This window comes from Lonchura striata, chromosome 6, assembly GCF_050655825.1.
Source record: "Lonchura striata isolate lonStrDom1 chromosome 6, ASM5065582v1, whole genome shotgun sequence".
Lineage (NCBI taxonomy): Eukaryota > Metazoa > Chordata > Aves > Passeriformes > Estrildidae > Lonchura > Lonchura striata.
In genome coordinates, this window is record NC_140708.1 from 18,947,970 (window position 1) to 18,968,972 (window position 21,003).

The 21,003-nt window shown below is 36.1% G+C and overlaps 1 protein-coding gene across 34 annotated transcripts in view; it reads right to left on the reverse strand.

Moving 5' to 3' along the window:
* The window catches only part of LRMDA (leucine rich melanocyte differentiation associated), a 728,564-nt gene that overhangs the window by 202,380 nt on the left and 505,181 nt on the right, over positions 1-21,003 (reverse strand). The gene's annotated exons all lie outside the window — the stretch shown is intronic.

The window sequence follows — 21,003 nt, forward strand, 5'->3', positions numbered from 1 at the left end:
CCCTTAAAAGCAAATTGTTAAGGGAGAAGCCTCCCAAATCTTTCTCCCTAATAAGCCTCAAGATCCTATGATTCTAATTTTAAAATATTGGACTGAAGAACTATGGTTTACAATAAACTAACCTTCATTCCATTGGAAGTTTCAGCTGAAGGAAAAATATATATAAAATAAAGTTAAAACAAGCCACATTTACCCTCTTGCTTTTTAGTTACAGAACAGCAGTTAGAAGACATGAAAAGAATTGTGTTGGTGAATATGAAACATTGTCAGTTTTTAAAATTCAGTTTAACTTCAGTTGATGACACAGTAGTGATATGTTCAGTTTCAGATACAGAGTTTGTTCTGGAATATTTACAACCTACCCATTTCAACAGATATAAAAAGATGATGTGTTTAAATAGAATACACAAAGGACAGCGTTCACTGAAAGTTATATGATAATTTCTAACAGAAAAATAAGGCAAATAAAGAGAAAATACAAAAGCTAAACTATTTATTGAATCTCATGATAATTCACTAAAGGGAGTCTTGAGAAAATAATTGCTATCTTCTGTGTAGTTTGTTCCCTAATGATATAATGACTTCTAAGCTGCAAAAGTCAATCAAAGGAATCCACCTCAATCATACTTACTTTATAATTTAACATATCCTCAAAATTTATGAACCCCCAGGTCTCCAATATCTGATTAATATATAAGTATAAAATAGAGCTACAGTATTTTGGGGAAGAAGAAGCACTGATTCAAATTTTAATTACCAGACCAAACCCAAGAACAATAATCAGAATCCATAACAATGAAAGTTAATAATTATAATAGTTTGTTAAAGGCTGTAACATAGAAATCTTCCTTGTTGTAGCTGTTGGACTCCTAAATGATAGTACATAAAATGTTAAGAGGTGATTGGCAAGATTAGCATACTAAGATTTTGCTTTTGGAGACCAGTCATCAATTTCTGTGTCAAACCATAGTTACAATTCCACCTTTGTCCCTTGGAAAAATCAGGTCACAATATGAAAATGCATAATACATCAAAACAAACATCTTAATAGAACATAACAGAGGAAAATTTGCCTAAACAGCAAGGACACTACTTATCAGATATGAATAAAAATAGAGAATATCCTGCCTCTGTTGACTCACCAGTGATAAGAAACCCTTTTCAGGGAACCTCCTGTTCAGAGACATATTGCTACAGACATAACTTTCACCTTCAGCCAGAATGAATCATACCTTGATTTTGGTGAACTGCAAACCTGCAGCTCAATCTGTTCTGGACTATGAATTATTGGAAATCTCTCTGATGGCCAATATGAGCCAAGGGCACATAACATGTAAGAGGAGAGATAGAAACCCCTTAGACCCAGCTATGTGATATTTGAAACTAATTCCAGGAACAGGAATCTGTTCACAACGACATGTTTCCTTTGGGTTGAGTAGTTCTGGGTAAGAAAAGGAGAAAAATGTCACTATTTTAACATCATGCTTCATGCCTGTAAATCACTCAAAAAACTGGAAGAATAAGTGGTCTCATACTGTACACTCTAGATGTTATCTGCCTATTCAAGTGTACTTATTTGGGACTCTGGTAATAGTGAAGGTTTCTCTTTGCTACTTTTAATCTCAATTTAGACTGTTGACAGCTTGATGATAGCTTTTCCTAAAATTACTGGAAGAGACTTTGCCATTTCAGCAATATACCACTGAGTGAGCAAAATTCAAGAGCTTCTAAAAAGGATATTGAAGTGAAGGGGCAATTTAGCTTTATTTCCAATTTTAGGAAACACAAGAACAGAAGGGTTTGTTTATCGGTGTTTTTCTGTTATTTTATGTACAGTATATAATTCCCTGTCAAATATAGAAGAATTTTCATTACCTTTGAGCTAAGCATTCAGTTAGAGCAACTTTAATTCTATGGAATATCATCCAGGGTTAGGATTGTTTTGCACAAACACTGGCTCAAGTTTCAAATCACGTTTCTGAGTAAGCCTGTGCACCAGCAGAAAGACAACTATTTGTTTTCTCTATCACATACTGACATTTGGCCCTAAGCTATTTTCCAAAGAGATTTGTATAGATTGCATTACTCTTAATATTCACAGGAATATTGTGACAGTGACAGCATTGACATGTGACAGTTATGTCTTCAAGTATTGGTGATATATGCATCAGAAGTTCTTCTTGCAGTGGAAAGTAACTATACATACAAATAGCTTTGAGGAAAGCTGTTTAAACTGGTTGATAGCTTCAATTTATAGGAACAGGTCACAAAATAACTCAGTAAAGAAATTCTAATGTTACTGTTACAGAAGAAGCTTGTAGTTTTGCAAACCTTGAAGTCATTCAAGTTTTGCAGTATATCATAGTACGTGGTTTAAGACTTAAAAGACAAAGTTAGACTACTCACAGCCCCCTGTTATGCATATAACCAAACATTTGCTAAACTGTGGCACCTTTCTTCATATTTGTCACCCACTTCAACACACTGGCATGTTCTGGAAAACCAAGAGGTAGCACAGCACCCCTGCCAGGAAAGGAGGCTGTTCTTGGTGGAAGGAGATTTCCTACTCTCTTTGCTCCACAGCCAAGCAGACTTAGCCATGAGTTAGCAGTTGTCTTTGCTAAACTCCAGCATAAATTAGAGTCACTGTAATGAACAGAAAAAAAATAACCCATTTAGAAGAAATTTGTCAGCCACACACCAACAACCAGCTCTCAAGAGTGGAGGAATCTAATTAGACTAAACAAAAATAAAAGCTATTCTGTTTAATCTCTGAATTCCACTTTTCAAGGAATAAAAAATGCAATACTTGGATGGTACTAGTAAGGGAACATCATGGCTAGTATCAGGACATACTGTACATCTACTGCATCAAAACAAATTTGTAGAGACCAGTGATTAAAAAAAAAAAAATGCTGCACTATTTTTGGCAACCTCACAAGTTCCTTCAAATATTTTAGCTGTTGAAGGAAGTAAAGGGAGAACTCGGACAAGACAATCCTCATTGAATCATGGTTTGAGAAAGTAAAATTTAAATTACTCTGCTATCCAAGTTATATCTCTCTACCGGACACTTCATTTTTGTATTTCTAAACACAGGAGTAAAAAAAAAAAACCACTTCTGACACTTTTAAATCTAATCAATAATACAAGTGTTTAAGTTATGATCAAGAGTATGACCTTAGCAAATATTAATTCCAGATATTTCAGCAGCTTATTTTCGGATGTGATGTTAATACAGTAGCCAAATTATTGTAGTATTAGGACAACAAGAAGAACAGTGATCTTATATTTTGGCCTTCTAACTTCAATAACCTTTAGCAAGAAAGAGGAATTTCTCACATTTAATGGAAGTAGTGGAGCTTAAGACTCAAAGCATTTCAAATTCAAAGCATTCCCTTATTCTCTTGTAAGAGAGATTATCACTTCTCACTTGAATTTACTTTACCTTTTGGTTTTCACTTAATGTTAAATTGCAAGGTTGAAAGCAGGGATCAAAAATGCAAATGAACATCAGATAATTCTTATGCATTTAGGCTTAATTGAGTGTAATCGATATGTCTGGTGTGCAGCCAAATTCAACTATTGTGAAAAGCACCTAATGTATGGACATTATTTTTGGACTACTGAATGCCAGAAAATAATGAGCTGGCATTCAGCTTTGGTGAATCAGCCCTTGAATTTTCATCTAAGAGCAGTTTTGAATTATTACTGAAGATAAGGTGTAAATGTGCAAGGGAATTTTATCCATGTTTCTCCCATGAATCATAAATGAGGAAAAAAATTACAGTCTAAATTGCACTTAAAAGGAATAAAGTCTTTTCATGTCATACATGATTTATCAAAATGATCTCATTTTAAGAGTACTGTGGTGTATCTTGATTAATAACATTAGTAAGCATGATGAATGGCCTCTTTAATGGTAACACAGAATTTATTGGCAAAATCCCTACTTCTACCAAAAAGGGTGGGAAGTAAAACACACAGCAGTTAGTAACTTGCAGAAACAGCTTAAGTAAACTTTCTGCTATGTATTTTGCACTTACATGTCCTTGAAAATCCTTAATTTGAGTTTATTCTCACGGTCATTCAGAAACAAGTAAGGGGTGTTACCTAACGGGGCAGCTCTAACCACTACAAAAGTCACTTTGCAGTTCTCTGCAAAACAAGCTGAACTCTGCATGTACTGTAAGAGGATGCAGTGTATTAAGGTCTTTCAGGAGCATTGGTCCCATCCCCTTATGACCTTTTTCAATATCCTCTTCATTTTGCCTCAATATCCTAAATGCTTCCCTTTTTCCATTACTCCATTTTACCCTGCCCCCCTCCTCCCTTTTTAAGCCTGCTCCAGCCTGCCCTAACTAATTTCCTTTTGGGCTGACAGATCAGAGGCCTTCCTACCACTGTTCCTTTTAGACCTGTGAAGCCCTCCTCGTAATCCTGCTGCTTGTCCACAATTAATCTTTCCAGTTGCCACATTATTAACACTACCACCCACAGACAGAGGATGCCTGAGCACGGCTGGACACTCGCTCCCCACTGGAGCATCAAAGTTGTCAATCACACACCAGTCAGAAAGTTGCCTGCTGTCAACATCAGAGGATTTCATACTCTCCTACCCGCTGATCAAACATTTTTCTTCAGAAGATTAATTCCAAGTCCCCACCCATTTCCTCCCATATCCTCTTTCCCTTTTAGGTTTACTCAATGATCCATCTTCTGTATGGAAAAGGAAGCAGTGTATAATAGAAATCCTTTCAAAACAAAAGTTCAGCAAAACTAAATTTAAATCCCAGCTGTTATCAACCTCTTCCCCCTGTGCAAGTTAAACACCTTAAAGAGCTTGGATTAGACCTAGTCACAAATGCCTTTCTTTGATCAAAGGCTCCAAGACTTTACACAAATATAATCACAAGGCAATGACTGCATCTAAGGAGCCTGAATTGATTTGTTCTACTGTAACATATAGCATACAAAAATACCCTTTAGGCTTTCTGACTTCCAAGACCATTCTTTTTCAACTTATATCATTCAAAAGCCAAGAATTTTAGCATCTTCATATTTTCTCAAGGTCATTAGATAAAAAGTGAACTTCTTGCATAGTATTTGCCTTCTCTTTTTAAAAAGTGCATCTCAGTTACTTACACTTAAAAGCAGAAGGATACAAGAGATTTTTCAGCTCGGCTTCAGTTTGATGCGTTGAAGGGAAGTGACTATTACCACCTTTCCCTAATCATATGCCACATTCAATATATTCAGTTTTTATAAACTAAACCTTAACTGCTCAAGTGGCTCAATGAAAGACCCCCAGAGGTATAAAAAAAATAAAGAAAAATCTGCTGGCCTTGAATCCTAACCTGAGATTGGGAAAGTTCAAACAATTATTATACATTCTACCTTCTATTTATCTATCAGCATCTTTACCTCCATATCCTAAGAACACACACGCTGCCTTCTTTTCATTTACACTATGCAGGATTCAAGGGGTTCACATGCTAGTAAAATAGTGGACAAAGCAAACCACAAATAAGTCTGTCATACCCCAAACCACAAAACCCTTCAACTGTTGCTAGAGAATCCTGAGTTGTCACAGACAATTATTCTTTGAAGTTCCTCATGAAGTAAACCGCAAATGATTTTTGAGATGTTAGAACCTTTTTCTAAGTCCCCACCTCACCAACACCCAAACATGACATTTATTGAATTTGACTCATTCTTTAACATTTCTGAAGGGGTGAAAGAGAAATATGGAGTTTTTAGAGATTACAGCAACAACAGAAGGTGCCAAAAGCATAGGTAAGTCAATGTGAAGGGAAGTACCCTGACAATATAATAGATTCCAAGTTTACTTCAGTTATTCCCTGCAATATGTTTCAACCAATTATATCAAAAGTACAAAACATAGCAGTAGTGGAGTAATTGCCAAGATTCCTGCTATGCTATGGCATAGCAACAGTTTATAAACTGCATACAAACACTGATACAGAAATACACCACATATGATATTGTAACTCATTACTTTTTACAGCCCTTTATTTTGAAATAAGGTACCTCAGAACTTCTCCACCTCCTTTTACTAATCTGATTTTTCAAAAGCAAGGACAAGATCATCAAGCTAAGTTGATTTTTTAGAGAGGAACTTCCAAGACTGTTCCATAAATTAAATCAGCAACATAATTTCATCATTTTCAAGCACATTCAATGATAATCAGAGGAATGCAGAACCGTGTATACATTTCACAGGCCGGGCATAATTGTTTGCAATGCTAGAGCACTTACTTTGCTTTGCTATTCATTCTGATTCCTTCTGCGTGCCTTAGTTTTTTTAGGAAGCATGGAAAATATTGCAAAAAAATGAAAGATAGATCCCAAATGTATAAGCTCTAATGATTATTGCTAAGTTGTGCTGCCCTCCTCACCTAACAGGCACAGGAATTAAGACACAGGAAGGTTAAAAATGCTTTCAAGGCATCTTCATTCTGTCATGTGGGAATAGAGCTGGATTGCAGTTCAAACCTCTTGTCGCTCTATCCAGCCAGCAGAAGGGGGTGCTGCAGTGTAACCTATTTAAAATGCAAATAGAGTAACTTTTGTAACAGCAGATTAAAACTAGCGTTTTATTCACTTGGCATACCCACAGCATACTGAATGCTGGAATCAGACTTGTCACTGCACACCGCAGGTTATTAATAGAGCTCAGAATGGTGTTACTAAATGTGCAAGTTAAAAGCAAATAAACAAAAATGGATTTATCTGTGGTATTTGTTCTCCTGGAGAATTCAACAAGGCCTGCCTCATACTGCACACTTGTTTATCCAAGATCACTGAAGCTCAATTTTGTTGGTTTTTTTTGTTTTGTTTGTTTTTGTGGTTTTTTTTTTTGTTTTTTTTTTTTGTTTTTTTTTTTTTTCCTTAATTATCTGATTGACAGCCACTTACCACAGCCAGAGATCCTGGGATACTGGGATATGTGATCTCTAACACTAATATTATAGAGAATATCACATTTTTTTCAACCCGGACAAATACATACATACACAGGGAAGACTCTATGGTGAACAGCTGCTGCTCTCCAATAGGCCTTTCTGGGGTCTCGTGAACTACCAACACATGAAAAAACACAAAGTTAAAGGGCTCAGCAGAACCAAATCAACACATTGTGCTATGGCTTTACACTTCATCTTCCTACAGTGTCAGGTGTCAGGGCAGGCAAATGGGTTTCCCCTCTATATTCAAGCCAATTCCTCTGTTCTTCATCTCGATCTCTCAGAGATTCATCAAAAATGCGATTTAATTACATCTCCTCCCCTCCTCCCCCTCCCAAAAAGAGTGTAAACATGACTCCTTTTTATCTCCTGATACATCTGGACAAGTAGACAATGTGCTAAAACAAAATAAATCTGCCCTGACAGTCACATCAAAGGGTTCAGCTAGGGGCTTGCAGCTACTTAAGGCACAGGAATGTTGTTGCTAAGCATCGCTCTACAACCTATCAGTCCCTTAAAGAAGAGCTTTTTTCTTTCAGAGGGAGATGAGGAAAGCTGGAGAGTGGGAACCAGACTGCAAAGGGAGATTGGGGATTTTGGAGGATTTTAAAGCTTAAAGTGAATTGTGTGAAGAAAAGGGGGTTTGTTTTGTTTTGTTTTGCCTCTTGACATACAGTCCACATTTGGGGGAGGAAGGAAAGCAGGGAAGGAAGGAGGGGTTAAAGCTTGTTGATGAAACATCTTGTGAATTATCCCTTTGGATAAAACCAAGAAAAGTCTTTGATATCCTTTTTCAAATCCCTGTATTTACTGTAGATTTGAAATAGAAAGATTGTGACCAAAAGCAATAGGGCTGGAATACCAAGCCTGTTAAAAATATATTGTGAAATGCATCCCATGCCCTTCTTTCTAGCATTTGATAAATGTGTTTATGTTTCTGAAGAGGTGAAGCCCAGAACAATGTCCGTATCCAATAAACATGCTCTACAGAGAAAGGAAACTTTTGATACATATGCACACAGCACAATTTGATGCTCAATTTACTAGTGAAAACTGTTCTCTTTAGAGAAAAGGTTCACTGAAACCTTCAGTCTTCCACACTGTGTCTTGCTGGACTTGATCTGCATGTTTAGTGCTTGAACCTCCAAAGGAAGGCAAAACCATGCTAAAACCAGACCTCAGGACTCATTCAAAACATAGCCACAACTAAATGGACAGCTGAAAATTCAAATTAGGCTCCCTCTCAAAGATGTAGAAACATATCCAAAGCAGATGACAATCCAGCCTGGAAAATATAAACACTCAGTTTCAAAGCTTAATTACCCTGAAGGTAAGCTAAGAAAACCTGTTTGGTTACAGCAACACTGAGGCATTAACATACCTTTGGTTTTTAAAAACAGCTTTAAAAATCCTCTTCCCTTTTGAAAAATTAAACAAAGAAAACATGAAATGGACTCATTGTACATGCAGGGTAACTATCAAGAACATGAACAATTACTGAGCCCATGATATTACACAAATAAATAACACTTAGCATTATCTTCAGCACGACCATATTTATTAAACAGTGACTGAGGGCAGCAGTAACCATTTTTATTGTCCCATACAGCTCTTATTTTCTAATTAAACAGAAGGTTATTTCCACTGCCAATGCAGCTATTTATCTTATTTGAGTGTTACATAATATTTTTTGCCAGCCAAGCCTGACTATAAAGTGTTCTGTGTGGTGAACTGTGGCCCAACTTGCTTTCCTGTTTGGTAATCATAGAAATGGGCCATTTCGTGCTGTGTTAATAAATAAACTTTTTGCAATTTCTCCTAAAACATGATAAAGCTTATACTTTGTCCTTCCCTCTAGCTTCAATACAAGGGCAATGAGCTGTATTATTAAAGATATAGGTCAAGCAAACCTGATGATTTCAATTCTGTGGGGTGCTTTAGAAACTATTGTCATATTACTGAGATCATTCTGCTGTTCCTAATTATTCCTCTTGGTTGCCTCACATTTCAAGTGATTTCTCTCACACTTATGTCAAAATTTATAAGCTACTCCCTGTAACAACACTACATTATTTCCTCACTTGTTAGGGTAATATAGGACAGAAACTAGGAGAATGCTTTAATCTAGCTGACAAGGATAATGTAGTCTAGAAATGTAATAAACTTTGCATTCTACTACAAAGTTGTGGGTTTTTTTTTCCTACCATGAAACATTTCATATAGATAGACATCTTAGAAAAACTAATTGCTACAATAACTTGCATATCCTCTTATCTGAGTTGCTTTTATCAGGAAAAATGTATCAGCATTAAAGCGTTCACTCCAATAGCTTGTGCATTCTCCTTATTCCCATAATTGCTATTCTACAACATTCTGTTGACTGCACTGTAAAACTACATGCTGCTGCAGGAAACCTATTTCCAAGAAATCTGTGCATCACCCTAACAGTGCAAAACATCTGTAATTAACAGGCTGGGCTTTAACAGTGCTGTAACACATCTCAGGCTGACTGGCACAAAATTTTATTTGCTCTAAGTAGCTTGAGACTGGGAAAACACAAAATCAACTTTATATGATAGCTGCATGTTCTATAGTGGGGTTTTTTGAAGGATTTCAGAATGTAAGGAAAGCTGCCAGTGGAAAAGGTAGTCTAATGAAACATTTGAATTTTAAAACCACTGTGGGTACTGCTTACTGTGGGAGCTAACCTATTTCCTTCAGAACATCCTTAAGATTACAAAATTATGGTACCCTCCCCCCCCACAGAAACAAACAAAGCAAAAGTTCCTAATAAACAAACTAAGACACAATTCCAGTTAGAAAATGTCATATGAGTAACTCAAACATGACATCCGTACTAATATTTCTAGGGACAATTTTGGTGAATCTGTTCGTATCAACAATTTGCTATGTTTGTCAAATGTCCAATGGCTTTTAAAATGCTTTTAGTCAGCAGCAAATTGAAAAAAACCCTAGATCACAATAATATGAGTCCAGAGCATCAAAGCCATCAGAAAATAAAATAGGAATAGAAGCACTGGTCTATAATAGCAACCATTAAAGGGACTTTTTATAGATAAATGAAAAACAATATTTAATTGAGCATGCACATAGGAAACAGAGAAGAGGAAAGGTGAAGCTAGTGTTGTCCCAATCAGAAATACTCACTGACAGCATTGTCAGGGGGGGAAAAAATAAAGGAAAATACCAAAACTTTCTGGGTTTGCCTCTGTTCCTGCTTCTGTCTCTTCTGTCTTCCTTTGAAGAGTTGATGACCTGACTGGAGGTAAATTTCAGGTGGTTTGAGGTGTGTGGGTGGGGAGGGATCAAGAGGCAGAAACAGAATCCTCTGAAGGCTTTCACTTCTGGGCCCGTTAGAAGAACTGGAGTCCCTGCCGTGGCCTGGGAGCTGCCAGGGTGAACTATTCATACATTTATAAAGTGAGATTTACCTCCTCTATGATTACTTCTGTCCCAGACAAAAGACTCAGCATGTAGTAAAGACACATCTCATGTCTTTTTTCTTTTAAGCTACCATCTCTCAATATGTAAAATTGTCTTGAAATCTGATGATTTTATAAGTGTGTCAAAGTTCAAATTTTTTCCACATTGGGCAGCCACAAGGAGGTAATGCAATAGCCACATTTAAAACTTTTAAAGAAAGAACACTTACCTTATGACTTCAGAATACAAACACTAAAATTTTAGGGATATAAAGAATATGATTAATCAATATCTTAATAATTTGTAAAGTATCCACTTAGAAAACAGAAACAATCTCTGATGGAAATTATTAACCACAGGAACAGGAATTAATTTTAGGATCTTCATAAATGAATGCATGAGAGATAAGAAATCATTCACAAAGGCATTAAACTACAAAAGAGGAGTACTCAATCAGTATATTTTTCACATAATTTTTGGTGAATCAAAATAAACAAAAACCAATGGAAAACATTGGACACTATAAATGAAAAGACAATCAAAATATTTATGGAAAATGTAATTATATCAATTTGTTAAAACTTAAGTTTTGTAGAAACCCAAAACTGGGGTATATACAAAACATTGTCGCAGCACTTTTGCTTTAGGTTTTCTTAACTCTCAAGTAATTTCCTACATAAAGCAGTTCAGAGCTGTCTGAGACTTCTTGTACATGTTTCAGAAATGCATAACAAGTGGGAGATGAACTGCATAACACAGCTAACCTAACTAATTTTTATAATTACTTTTCTTGAACTTATTAATAATTAATGTCCACTTGAAAGATACCTTCACCCGAATGAGAGAATAAAACAGCAGGAGAGTTGATTTATCTCAAAATATGTTTTCCAAGCTCCATGTGTAGACTTTTGGAGTTCAGTCAGGCCATGAAATACTGGTAAGTGAGGTTTTCTTCATTGAGGTGATAGATTTAATGAATACTGTCTTAAAATGCATTGGGTTCTGTCTCTTCAAGAGGCTTTCTATGCTCCCCTTGAAGAAATGCTCTAACTAGTTTTCCCTATCCATAAAATCCAGAAAAGACTTAGTTTATCCCTTGGCTCAAAAAACTATTCCCTCAACGATGCAAAACTTCAGGACATATTACAATTCAGAGATGAGGGGAAGGTTTTTTGTCAGACAGGGTAACTGCTCATTTATAGGGCTGCTGAACTTTTCTTGGTTTCAGCTGTTACCATGGTTACTGACACAGTTGACGTGCACTGAGCACTTCCAGTCTTGGCTAAAAAAACTGCCATCTATGTACAGTCTGTCACAATTCTGGGAAATCTGTTCCAACAAATCAGCACTGCCATCAACATTCTTCTTTTTTTCTACCCTGAGTGTGTAAGCTTCAGTTGCAGCAGCTGGTTCTTCTCCTATCCACTGCCCTTATGAGATGGAAACTCCAAATCTTATTCCTTGTGCTGCTGTTCACATGAGGTGCTACTATTGACATATTGTGATCAACCCTTCACATCCCCTTGGCTCCCCAAGATAGACAGAATGTCCTGGAATTTATCACCAAAACATGTCATCCAGTCTTCTGAGAACTCATTTGCCTTGCTACCTCCATTCTCTCTTCAGTGTCCCATCAACTTTCTAGAACCACAGGCTTATCCAAATCTAAACTTGGTGTTTTAGTAGCTGTTGTACCACTAAAAAGTACAATTATAATGTTTAAATTTCCTCTCTTATGTGATACCCCAAAGAGTATCAGATGTGTCTATTGAAATCTAATCAGTTTATGTTTTATCTCACTCGCAAAAAAGTTATTCTGGGCAAAAAACCTGATCTCTGTGATAGCATGTCCACTTTATCAACATAAAAACTGTTCATTGATACTTAATTCACTGAACATATGCCATGTTGAATTTGTACTATTCTAGCTCCTTAAACAAAATAATGTATATCATATTTGATAATTATATTACAAAAACTAATTGAAATCCTTGTTGTTATCAATAGTATTTACACTGACCAAAGAGAAGATGGGCTAAAGAAACACATCCTTCTTCCCCTCCTCTTGTCATCTGTCTCTCATTCTTTCCACCTGCAGCTGAATCTTGTCAATGACACTTTCAGACAAAGGATAGAATGACAGAATATAACAATATATTGTGAATTGCAATATTTCACAGAAGTTGGAGATACTCTTATTTCAGAATACTAGAAACTTCAAAGGAACCCTGAAATTTACAGATAGAAGCATGGATCACTAAACTGAGTAACTCGAGGGTGTGGAAAGAATATTTTCCTTTTCCATACTCCAAAAATAAAAATCTAGGTATCAGCAACAGGCAGGCAACTCAGAATTTCTTCAGACAAAGTCAAACTTGGCTTATACAGTGGGTAACTTCAAGAGCTAATTGCATTCATGTATTCAAGTGCATACAATAATTATGTAAAATGAAAATTACCCAAAATTATTCCACTGTACTAACATAAATCACAGAACCACAGGACTGGTCAGGCTGAAAGGTCAAATGGCCCCACCTCCCTGCTCAAGCAGCCTTATCCCAGAGCACATGGCACAGGATTTTGACTATCTCCAGTGAGGGAAACTCCACAACCTCTCTGAACAATTTGTTCCACTGCTCAGTCACCTGCATGTTAGGAAAGTTCTTCCTCATATTTAGGTAGAACTTCCTGTGCAGCAGTTTCTGCCCATTGCCTCTTGTTCTAACAGTTATTTTTTCCTGGTTTTCTGTGTTTATTGTTGTTGTTGTGTTTGGCTTTTATTGGATTTTTTCTTTTATCTATTAATATAGAAGAGTAACATAGGGCTTGGATTAGAAAACCTAATGTCTAGGTCTACTTTCTAGAACACTGAACTGTTCTATAACCACAAATTCTCAGACACTATCATGAAACAAAATGAAAAGAGTCAGCCATTTCATAACTCTGTCTCCTCTGCTCCAGTTATCCAGCTTCAGGTGTGGAATGACAAATAAATATTACGGTAAATATCTTCAGACATTTAGATTTTAAAAACCAATTGATTTCCAGTTACAGCTATTCTAAAACTTGTGGAAGAAATGCTAGAGAATATCATTAATTTCATCCTGTAGTTTTAGCACTGGACTTCAGCTTCAGCACCTACCTCGTGGGAAAACCTTTTTTATTAATATTATCTCTGTGGGCTGCATAAAGTATCAAAGTTAAACCCAAGATGACATATTTTGACTAGTCGCATCACAATTCATTTTATATTACTCTAAGTTGTTAGAAACAGACTAATGTACCAAAAGTTTTACACTTTGTAACAGAAATGCTCCAACAGTGTTATGCAAAAAACTGAAACTGCTCAGTTCCTTAAAATGCAACTGTTGCATCTGGAGTTCACTTATTTTCTCTCATTAAAGTACCTTTGTGCTAAAAGATGCTTTTTCCCCCCTCCACTGAATCTGGCACTTTAGCTTCAATATGATTTTATTCCTCAGAAATATGATATTACTGCAATAAAACTGAACTTTCCACTTTTCTACTGTCTCTCCTAATAGTGAATGTCAAACCAAAAATCTGAAGTCAAAAACCCTGTTGATTCCACAGGCAAGAGATTACATCTTAATAGTGCAGGGCAGTACAGCAGAGCAGGAAAAGAGAAGTGTCCTCAGCAATTTACATAGCTATATATATTGAATTTCTGGGTTTAATGTTATTTATAATGTTTCTTGCAGTGCCATCATCACAAAGAGTAACTGAAATGTGTCCAGTTATATAGCAAATAAGTGTCTAACATTTGCTCTTTCATATTGCTCCTCAGCAGGTGCACCCAAAAAATGTTCCCTTTTTAACAATCTCACTTCCATCTGTTTTGGCTTGAGAAGACTGGAAGATATATGCCTTTCCCTTGCCGGTAGACACCTGTGGGCTAGCACCATTTCATTAATTTCCTGTTGAAACAGGGAAGGAATTAAGTTTATTCCATTAGCATGATCCTTATACTGTTGCCTCATTTAGCAAATTATTCCCCATGTTAACACACAGAGGTTCAAGCATTTGTACTTAGCAGAACTGCAAGTACATCAGTTTAAGAGAAAAATTACCTTTTCTAGGTTGGTTAAGATGGTAACTTGATTAAAACTCTGCCATCATCTATCTCATTTTGCTGTCTGAAATGTTATTATATATGTAAAATTCTTCCGTGTCTTATTTTCTTCCAGCTCCTATTTTTCAGGCTGCTCTGCGAAGATTAAAATTATTTTCTTTTGTTTTATAAAGCATATCTCTGAAACCAAACTGTTAAGTGCTCCTCTGTGCTGGTGAAGGAAGAGATGCTTTCCCAATCCATTTGTTATCTTAAGTGATCTATCTTGAAAGAAGAGAAACAGTCAATTAAGAAATGGTTGCTGTAGACATAGTATTTAATGTATGAACAATTTACCCTCAATTTTCATCTGAGGGGGAAAACACCCCGTTATACATTTGAACAGAGTTTTAAAATTATATTTAGTTGTAATCAAACTCATCCTCTCTGATATGAACGTACACAAACACAGGAACATAGAAATACGCCTGGAGATAGAAAACAGTCTTTTCCAGTTCAGCTATTTAAAATAAAAAGGCAATCATCACCTTCTACCATGATTCTATTACAGAGTGTCTCTCATCAGGCTTCAATTCATTGACAAAAAGAAGCACAGAGCTAAAGCAAGAAAAGACTTTTCAATGAAGTCAATACTCATCTACTAGGTTTTCATCTTGTAGAATGTACTTTACTTTTTTTCTCTACTTTTAATAGTGTAGCATTAGCTCCTCCGACTTTCTCATATGACAAAGCATTAGTTCATACTCCCTTTCTCTCCATTGTCATCTATAGAAGGGAGTCTGCTTGTTTTAAAAACTTTTACAATTTTTTTCATGAGTTCATCTTAAAAGAAGAATTTTCCAGCTTCACAGAACAAGGGCACATTCCTTCTGAATGCTGGATACTTATCTAAAACAGCAAAGCCCATTTATCACTAGTTAATATGGCTCCAAAATACCTTTCCCCAAAAAACCTAACATTATTTAAAAACTAATGAAAAAAGGTTACTTTTTTCCAAGCACTGCAGCTGCTTTCTGAAATAACCTCACTCCAACAAAAATTAACCAAGATAATAAAAACAATGAAAAATGCCAATTCTAGACGTTGGAAATGCATTACTTTTTTTTTTTTTTTAAGGCCATGAACTTTGCATGACAATTGGTAAAAATAAAACATAAAGAAACCACTTGGTCAGGGCTAAGGACTTCTTTGTAGCTTTAATTTTCTTAGACCAAATTTTCTTAGCCTAATTTTTCTAAGCAAGATGTTCTGAACTGAGATAAGTTCAAGATTTCTCCTGAGGTAGACCTGATGCAACAGTCATAGGAGCTACTGCCTTTTTGTTGTGTGCATGGTCCCAGTGCTTTAGGATCCTCAGAGACAACTTTAGCCCAATAGATTAATTTTTTGCCATTAGAGCTTTTAACTGTATCCTGTGCTTTGCAATGGGTTTTACACACCTAAAATTAATTTATGATTTAAAAAGCTCATTGTTAAACCAGGATAGGCTGCTGGTAATGACTGGCAACTTGGAGAAAATCAGACTGTGTGTTCTGCCCAGCAGGAATGGTGTCGAGTTAATATTTAATGATTTACTAGTTCTACTCGAATGAGCTCGCACCCTGTAAATGGATCATATGATCATTGATCACAAGTTCAGCTGCTTTTGTTGCTCGCAGGGCGCGTTGTACGGCACCCGAGGAGCGTGTGCAGCGCTGTGTACAACAAGGGCAGGTTACATGCAACAGCCCCTTAATGGCTCATACCAGCAAGCCCTCAGCCAAGGGGAGCTCATGAGGTTGAATTTTAAAAAGGTAGCTGACCTTGCAGCTGGGAGCTTTAACCTGTTTCTACCCATTTATACCTGGATAAGTAAACAGTTACTGAATGCTGAAAGGGCCTGAAAGCACTATTTTAGCCAAAGGCTAATCCCCATTCTTTATGGATGAAAGGACTCAAAATGAAAACAAAACAAACAAAAAAAAATATGCTCTGCTTCAGGTAACACAAAGGTAAAGCTGCAATAAACAAATCCATTAATTTTAAGCTTAATGTTGTCTTACCCTCCATTTCTAATGAGCAAATCAACCTTTAAAAAAATACCGAGCTCTTCTTAAAATGATAGAAACATTACAATCGCAAAGCAGAGGATATATGCAATATAAACCAAAATAGTTTAGGAAGGTTCATCTCATGCAGATGCAATTAAAAGAATAAGTGATCAGCAAGCTGCTAGTTGCACAGCTTGAACCTAATAAAAACAGTCATCATTCATGTTGCAGAAAATACAAGTCCAAATGTTAGAGACAATGTAAGGCAGTGATCCTCTGCCCTATGCATTCATCTCATGTTTAATATTTTTCTCAATGCTGTGGTTGAAACTAATGAAGAATTAATGCATTTCTCTGTCAAGTGTGGCTATTTCATAGTATAAAAAAGAGGCCCTTGCTCTACATAGAAGGACAAAAGGTTTTAAGATCAAAAACAACTTCTGAGCCAAAGACTTCTTACTCATTTCATAGATCTTTCTATATGAATTATAGCATATTACCCTACATAAATTTTTTTTAGAATCTCTAGTCTATTTTTTTATTTTTCCCTCCAATGTGTGTTTCATCTATTTTTCATACAGGAAAATAACAATGCTAACACTTTCTCAGCTTTCATAGCTACCCACTGTTCTTCTGCATGCACAGATAGATGTATTAGAAGCTGCATGACGTTTTAGATGTTGGAGAGACAAAAGGAAGACCAAGGGGGATGCAACCCTCAGCCACTATGCAGCACTGCTTTTGAGTGACATGTAGCAAAAAATGAACTTCACAGCTCTCAGTTTATTTTCTAGCTGACCATCCAGCACCTGACATTTGATGGCTTGCTAATATCCACGTGTTATAAAGTCATACTTTTTCTTCTCTCCAAGTACAGGCACTAAAATCCTAGAATTTTAAGTTACCCTCTCTCTTTTTCTCAGTCCATGAATTCAACCTAGCTACAAGATGCTTCCATCTCCCATTATAAACCAGTCAGTGTTCTGCACTTCTTAACTTCAGAAAAGCATTGAACATTCATCCATTATTTTTAAAATGTGAGTGACAACAGCACGTCATTTAAATGAAGGACCACAAACTGTATTTTATGTATTTAAATTTTCATCACATAGCAGAATAGGAGAGTCCCTTCCTCTCTTTGATCTTGTGTGTCTGTTTGGAATGCAACATAAAAAGGGAATAACCCATTCTTGAAAAATCTATGATCTGCACCTAACTAAATCAGGCATCTAAAATCTGTAATGCAAATAACATTATTCCCAATACTACATGAATGAAAGATAAGTAAGGAGATCTTTGCATCAGATTATATAAAATCTAAATGCAATTATTTGCTAAAGATACTTAAGTTTTAGCAAAAAATAATTGCTATTTTAAGAGTTTGTCCTCAGTTGTCTAAAACTACTTTACCACATCATAGATTTTTGGTAAATTAAAATTAAAATTTCTTAACTGCTTTTAAATTTGAAGAGAACATCCATATCCAGTTCAAATACCTCCTCATGTCATCAAAGCTGGACATGTTTCACCTATGTAGGTAAAATACAGAACCACTAATGCTTTATCCATGCCCTCGAAAAGAAACATTTGGCTAAAATACTTCTGTAAATAAGGTCTGTTTGGATACTGCTGCTTGTTAACATTTACATGTGTGTTTTATGATCACTGCAAAGCAGAAAGCTCTGCAAACACAGGAGGGAGAAGGAGCTGCCTTGCAGCAGCATGCCCAGGCAGGAGGCTCCCTGCCACACACCTGTTATTGATGTGCATTAGGAAGTGTCTGTCTAGACACTGAGAACCTGACAGGATGATACACTTAACTCAGGGTTTGTATCAGATTTAATAAGAGGATGCTGGCAGGCCTCAACTGGTCCTGGAAGACTGTCCAGGCTGTTTGACAGGCTGAATGACGTTGTAGCAAACTTATGAACAAAGAACCCATAGTCACAAAGCATCCAAAATAAAACAGTTTCAGTTTACTAGTGTTTAAATCATCTACGCCTCTGCTTAAGGTCTAAACTCCTAAAGTCACTAGAAATATGAGTCATCATGGCTGCAGTGGTATTAGATATAAGGTAGAAATAAAGATTAGGATGAGAAAAAGATGGGAAGAATTTTGCAAGCATAGTGTTCTGACCTAGCTTTAGGGACAAGGTGGGAAATAACACGAAGAGGAGTGTATACCTGAAGTCCTGAGCAAATGCCCCGAGTGGATTAATCTGGGAGCTTTTTGGTAACAGTGAGAAGAGCATACAGAAGCAAAGTACAGGCCCTGGTGCAGAAGAAAGGGAAGGCTGTCCTAACATCACTTGTAAACTTCATTTCTGACATGGTACCCAAATGTTGAGCTTTGCATCTTGTTTAACACAGATCTTCATGATACCAGTAAGACAGTTTGATGTTGGGGAATAAGTAAATCACAGTGCAACTGACAAGCCCATAATACCTTCAGGGATGGAGAAAATTCAAATCAAAGAGAAACTCAACAAAAGCAGTGTTGCAGGCAACCCTGGGGCACCTGCACTTCAAGATTTCTGTAGAGGTACCTGGCAACCATGGAATGCTCCTGCAAAGCTGCAAAGACTTTCTGTGAGGAGCTTTTGACAGGAACCAAGAGCTATAAGTTTCCCAAGCATCAGACAGACCCTTCTGTAAGATATAAACAACATATAATACAATATCTAAAAACCAGTGGCAATATTTCACTTCAGGAGTACTTGCTGAATTTGAGCAGACTTAATTGTTTTGCTGGGCCATTCTATTATTTATTTCTTTTTAGCTGTAAATAATTAGAATACAAAAGATACAATGTAAAAATCCCAAGAATTACCACATGTGCACTACAACTTTCCAAAGAGAAAACTGATATCATGTTTAATGATTGTAAATTAAAAACATTAATTTATTTCATTGTACTTATATAAATAACCTAGTAACCAAAAGTAATACTTGGAAAAGGATCAAATAACTCTCATATATGTTTGGAGGCCTATTCTGAAAATAAGCATGCAATTCTGAGAGCCTGAGGATATACATACAGTATTTGCAGTCATAGGTTTTCTGTGTAAAATGCTTAAACACAACTGTTTAAGCATCTCTCTAGAAAGGGAATGTCTGTGGAATAGCAGGTGCTTTTATATAAGGGGATGTCTGGCTTCTGTCTCAAAATTGCTCATTTGTCTTTTCTGAGTATTCTAAGGTTGTTCTGTTTCTGGATTTCTAATCAGTCTTGGAAAGTGCTTTGAAATCTGTTCAGAAAAGGGCCATGCACATTCTGTGCCATCACAGATACAAAGCACATTGGCATTCCAGACCCAAGTGAAGTGGCTATTTCTCTTGTCATCCAACTAAAAGCAAAAATTCACTACCTATTTGCAGTGATCAGAAGTAGTGAGTCCAAAGAAATATAATTAAAAGAAGACAAAATGTTATTTTCATTACTTCATAGAAAAGATTAAAAGCCTATACTTTTTTTTCTGATCATTTTCAATCAGTATACTGGAAGCATATCTATTTTATTTATAACAAATGTTGAATCTAAAAATTAAGTGGTGTATATAGAAAAACACTTTGGTGACAGACAGCAACAGAAGACATCACAGGAGAAATTGAAATTGTCAGCCTTTCTTAATATCCCAGGACTTGTAACAGTCATAAGATAGCCACAAATTAATATATTCCTAGAAAATCTATCACATGGAGCAAGACTAAAGGGAACTAATCTCATGAGCACACTATTCCTTCAGTTTACTACAGTGGCTATGGTTTTATCAAAGGAATGTCACTAACTTGTCATTCTCCAGTTTATAGGACCAGCTCTGAAATATCAAAATGCCTGAGAAGACTAACTACTTGACTGAAAAAAGATTTGAGACAAGTTATTTTTTTTTTTAAAGTCTTATTAGAAATGTACAAGATGATAGGTATCACCAAAGCAGTCTTTACTGCCCAGACCCTCAGCATTACCTCATAAAAACAGCTAAATCCACCCACAAGGAACATGAAAACAAGAAAATACAGGTAGCACAATCTCAGTATAGATGTATGGGTCTTTATCAGGATTTACTCAGTTAAGACAAGAAGTTGCAATTTTATCATTCTTACACGTTGTACACTTTAAATAGGGCAGAAAAACTAAAACTGCATAAATGAAAAATGCATAACATCTATGAGGAAATTGAGCAAAGTTACAAATATATTGCTTTAATTCAATAATAGAAAGTAGACTGCTACTAGAATAATATTTTTGGAATTAATATTGCAATACTAGATATTCTGTTAGGAGAATTTCTCACTGATATTGTTGGCACCTAGGTGCTTAAAATTCTTAGTAGCTAAGAGGCTCTGCTGGTGTTAGAGACAATTTGAGAAGAAATATATACAACTGCACTAAGAGAGAAAAGGCTATTAAAAGATTCAAAATTCCTCCACAGGCAGAAGCAAAACCATCAGC